This window comes from Triticum urartu, chromosome 2A, assembly GCF_056163025.1.
Source record: "Triticum urartu cultivar PI428250 chromosome 2A, HENAU_Tu73, whole genome shotgun sequence".
NCBI lineage: Eukaryota > Viridiplantae > Streptophyta > Magnoliopsida > Poales > Poaceae > Triticum > Triticum urartu.
In genome coordinates this window covers 650,998,859-651,004,572 of record NC_141874.1, presented here as the reverse complement: position 1 = coordinate 651,004,572, position 5,714 = coordinate 650,998,859, and positions in this window count along the sequence as shown.

Sequence of the window (5,714 nt, the reverse complement as noted above, 5' to 3'; positions counted from 1 at the left end):
TCAAAAGAATCTTATATTTTTAGGGATGGGGTGTTCAAAAGATACTTTTATGTATGGGCCATTTGTTTTTGTGATGGACCGGAGTAACTCCGATGAGCATTTAGTGCATCTGCATGGTGGAACTACAAATTTCATGATCTATAAGAACACGGGATAAGATCAAATGAATTTGCTTTGTCTTTTGTTATAGAATGCTTGAACTATGTTTTTTTGTTCCTTTTTCTCTGAAAAGTTATTTAGAAACCATTGCATCATAAGTAAAGCAAATATGGAAATTAGTAGTTATAGGAGGGCTGACCTACCTGGTCAACTAACATAGTACTCCCTTTGTAACAAAATGTAAGACGTTTTTTTAGACAACTACACCAAAAAAATGTTTTACATTTCGTTACAGAGGGAGTATGTCTTAAGCATTGAATATTTGTATTTTCGAATTACTAAAGACTAGAGAGAGTAGCTTCTAATATATGTTCCAAATATCTTCCCCTACTCAAGGTGAAAGTTACTAATTAATCATGCAGAAATACACAACTACATGCCCATACGATCACTCTGGCCTTGAGAAAACCAACAACCTCTTCTGGATGGGCGTTATGAAACTGTTTGGTGTACAACAAAATTTTAACCTAAGTTTGTGGTTTGCCATGCCGATGAGATATGTACACACATGGGACATATAACCTTGGGTATTTACTCCAAGAAGATGTGGCAGTGTTGCATCTTCTAACATGTTATCAAGTTGCACACCTACAGTCAAGGAGGTTATTATTGTTAGAGATAAAATTAGTTTATAATCAAGGGGTTCTCATACATCCACAACATACATTCAGGTGTGTCGGTAGACGAAGAAAACACTAGCGGAAAATGGAAAGTAAAAACCATAAACTCAAAATTGTTTCAAGAAATAAGAAGCTCGTGATCCATTTGGTGTTTATGTTTCCACACATGCAACGGAGTTTTTCTCTAAATCTCATCTTCAAGAACAATGCGATTATAGCACAAAAAACAAACTTTAATATTGACATGAAATATAATAGCACATATATTATTGTCTCTATGGCATATTTCCAACACTATGTTGAGTGTTCGACGTAAGGAGTGATCAACAGAAAAGCTCCATATATTTCAGTCTCAATGCCTCTCAGCTAGTCCGGAATAAAATGAACTAAACCCCGAGTATTCATCTCAAGGCGTTTACAGACAGTGTCTTGGGTTCCCGATGATAGTTTGTCAAGTCACAAGTGGCAGCTTTAACCATATTGGCGAAAGGAGTCTTGGTAAGATGCGGGGTTGGTCGGAAAGAAACCTTGCCTGGGCCGGTAGAGAAGCTCTTCTAAAGTCAGGTTTTTTCAGGCCATCCTATTATATAGCATGAGTTGTTCAACTAACAAAAAAAGTTTGTAGACATCAACATCAAGCATGGCAAAAATATTGGTGGAGCAGCTCCATTGAAAAAAGATCCTTACAATGGCTATCTTGTGAGAAGCTTGTAGCACTAAAGGCAAAGAGTGGCATGGATTTTTGAGATTTCGAAAAAAATCAATCTAGCCATTCTTGGCAAGAATGGCACCTCTTGAGCCATCCGGGGTCCCTATGCTCGAGAGTATTGAAGGAAAGTATTTTCATTATTGTGATTTTAGGCAGACACATGCCCCATTGCCAGCTTCATCAACTTGGACAATTATAACTGGACGAGTAACGCTGCCTGTGGGATTGATGAAACGAGTTAGCAACTACTCGACAAATCCTTCCAGGAAGACCAATGGATCCCCACGAAATCTACTTTTAAGCCTATGGGGCGCCTTGGAAATGATCCATTGATGTATGTCTGAGATCTCATTGTGCTCTCATGTGTTGAAATGAGAAACATGCTCTAGAGGAAGGGATGGTAGTAGGAACTTTATCGTGGGAATCATAGCTATGGTATGCTCTTTGGAAGCTCAAAGTCCTATGAAAAGTTCATGGTTTTTTGGATAGTACTAAGGGGAATTCTCCTTGATTATGCCACTTTGAAAATATCATCATATCAGGCAAAATCAAAAGATGTGATCGTTGTGAAGCAATGGACGAAGATCTGATGCGCACCCTTGTGTCTTGTTCCCATGCCAAAAACTATTGGGTAGCAGCCAAAGAGGAACTTGATGTCAAACTATCTCGTGGAGGTTTTCTGATTCTGATAGAAACAAAATCATAACCGCGATGCACCCTATCTAGACATCTTGGAACGGATGGGCGCATGATCAGGAGAACTTTCATCCTATCTAGGCTATCAAGTGGGTATGATCTTGTTGGAAATATGCCCTAGAGGCAATAATAAATTGGTTATTATTATATTTCCTTGTTCATGATAATCGTTTATTATCCATGCTAGAATTGTATTGATAGGAAACTCAGATACATGTGTGGATACATAGACAACACCATGTCCCTAGTAAGCCTCTAGTTGACTAGCTCGTTGATCAATAGATGGTTACGGTTTCCTGACCATGGACATTGGATTTCGTTGATAACGGGATCACATCATTAGGAGAATGATGTGATGGACAAGACCCAATCCTAAGCCTAGCATAAAGATCGTGTAGTTCGTATGCTAAAGCTTTTCTAATGTCAAGTATCATTTCCTTAGACCATGAGATTGTGCAACTCCCGGATACCGTAGGAGTGCTTTGGGTGTGCCAAATGTCACAACGTAACTGGGTGGCTATAAAGGTTCACTACAGGTATCTACGAAAGTGTCTGTTGGGTTGGCATGAATCGAGACTGGGATTTGTCACTCCGTGTAAACGGAGAGGTATCTCTGGGCCCACTCGATAGGACATCATCATAATGTGCACAATGTGATCAAGGAGTTGATCACGGGATGATGTGTTACGGAACTAGTAAAGAGACTTGCCGGTAACGAGATTGAACAAGGTATCGGGATACCGACGATCGAATCTCGGGCAAGTATCGTACCGCTAGACAAAGGGAATTGAATACGTGATTGATTGAATCCTCGACATCGTGGTTCATCCGATGAGATCATCGTGGAACATGTGGGAACCAACATGGGTATCCAGATCCCGCTGTTGGTTATTGACCGGAGAGGTGTCTCGGTCATGTCTGCATGGTTCCCGAACCCGTAGGGTCTACACACTTAAGGTTCAATGACGCTAGGGTTATAGGGAAAGTATGTACGCGGTTACCGAATGTTGTTCGGAGTCCCGGATGAGATCCCGGACATCACGAGGAGTTCCGGAATGGTCCGGAGGTAAAGATTTATATATGGGAAGTCCTGTTTTGGTCACCGGAAAAGCTTCGGGTCTATCGGTAACGTACCGGGACCACCGGGAGGGTCCCGGGGGTCCACCAGGTGGGGCTACCTGCCCCAGAGGGCTACGTGGGCCAAGTGTGAGAGGGGACCAGCCCCAGGTGGGCTGGTGCACCCCCCCCCCACCAGGGCCCAAGGCGAAGAGAGAAGGGAAAAGGGGGAAACCCTAGGCTCAGATGGGCCTAAGGCCCACCTAGTGGTGCGCCCCCCTCTCTCCCCCCTTGCCCGCCCCCCTAGATGGGATCTAGGGCTGGCCGCCACCCCTAGGGGGGGAAACCTAGGTGGGGGCGCAGCCCCTCCCCTCCCCCTATATATACTTGAGTATGGGGCTGCCCAACACGTGTGATTTGCTCTCCCAGCCCTACCTCTCTCCCTCCTCGTCTCTCGTAGTGCTTGGCGAAGCCCTGCTGGAGTCCCGCGCTCCTCCACCACAACCACGCCGTCGTTCTGCTGCTGGATGGAGTCTTCCCCAACCTCTCCTTCTCCCCTTGCTGGATCAAGGTGTAGGAGACGTCACCGGGCTATACGTGTGTTGAACACGGAGGTGCCGTCCGTTCGGCACTAGGATCATCGTGATTTGGATCACGACGAGTATGACTCCATCAACCCTGTTCACTTGAATGCTTCCGCTTAGCGATCTACAAGGGTATGTAGATGCACTCTCCTTCCCCTCGTTGCTAGATTACTCCATAGATTGATCTTGGTGATGCGTAGAAATTTTTGAATTTCTGCTACGTTCCCCAACAGTGGCATCATGAGCTAGGTCTATGCGTAGTTTCTATGCACGAGTAGAACACAAGTTGTTGTGGGCGTCGATTTTGTCAATTTTCTTGCCGTTACTAGTCTTATCTTGATTTGGCGGCATCGTGGGATGAAGCGGCCCGGACCGACCTTACAGGTACTCTTATGTGAGACTGGTTCCACCGACTGACATGCACTAGTTGCATAAGGTGGCTAGCGGGTGTCTGTCTCTCCCACTTTAGTCGGATCGGATTCGATGAAAAGGGTCCTTATGAAGGGTAAATAGAAATTGGCATATCACGTTGTGGTTTTGGCGTAGGTAAGAAACGTTCTTGCTAGAAACCTATAGCAGCCACGTAAAAACTTGCAACAACAATTAGAGGACGTCTAACTTGTTTTTGCAACATGTGCCGTGTGATGTGATATGGCCAAAAGGATGTGATGAATGATATATGTGATGTATGAGATTGATCATGTTCTTGTAATAGGAATCACGACTTGCATGTCGATGAGTATGACAACCGGCAGGAGCCATAGGAGTTGTCTTAATTTATTTATGACCTGCGTGTCAACATAAACGTCATGTAATTACTTTACTTTATTGCTAAAGCGTTAGCCATAGTAGTAGAAGTAATAGATGACGAGACAACTTCAAGAAGACACGATGATGGAGATCATGATGATGGAGATCATGGTGTCATGCCGGTGACAACGATGATCATGGAGCCCCGAAGATGGAGATCAAAAGGAGCAAAATGATATTGGCCATATCATGTCACTATATGATTGCATGTGATGGTTATCATGTTTTACATCTTATTTGCTTAGAACGACGGTAGCTTAAATAAGATGATCCCTCACTAAAATTTCAAGAAAAGTGTTCCCCCTAATTGTGCACCATTGCGAAGGTTCGTCGTTTCGAAGCACCACGTGATGATCGGGTGTGATAGATTCTAACGTTCGAATACAACGGGTGTAAGCCAGATTTACATAGCAAAAACACTTAGGTTGACTTGACGAGCCTAGCATGTACACCGATGTTGACTAGTCCGAAACACGGAAGACCGAAAGGTCGAGCATGAGTCGTATAGAAGATATGATCAACATGAAGATGTTCACCGATGTTGACTAGTCCGTCTCACGTGATGATCGGACACGGCCTAGTTGACTCGGATCATGTTTCACTTAGATGACTAGAGGGATGTCTATCTGAGTGGGAGTTCATTAAATGAACTCAATTATCATGAACATAGTCTAAATTGTCTTTGCAAATATGTTGTAGATAAATAGCTCACGTTGTAGCTCCCTATTTCAATACGTTCCTAGAGAAAGATTAAGTTGAAAGATATTGTAAGCAATGATGCGGACTGGGTCCGTAGTCCGAGGAGTTTCCTCACTGCTACACAGAAGGCTTACGTCTTTGATGCACCGCTCGATGTGCAAACCCCTACCACGTCGTCTGTGGATGTTGTGAACACCTGACAGACACGTCCTGATGACTACTTGATAGTTTAGTGCACCATACTTTACGGCTTAGAATCGGGATTCCAATGACGTTTTAAACGCCATAGAACATATGAGATGTTCCAAGAGCTGAAATTGGGATTTCAGGCTCATGCCCGTGTTGAGAGGTGTGAGACCTCTAACAAGTTCTTTTGCCAAC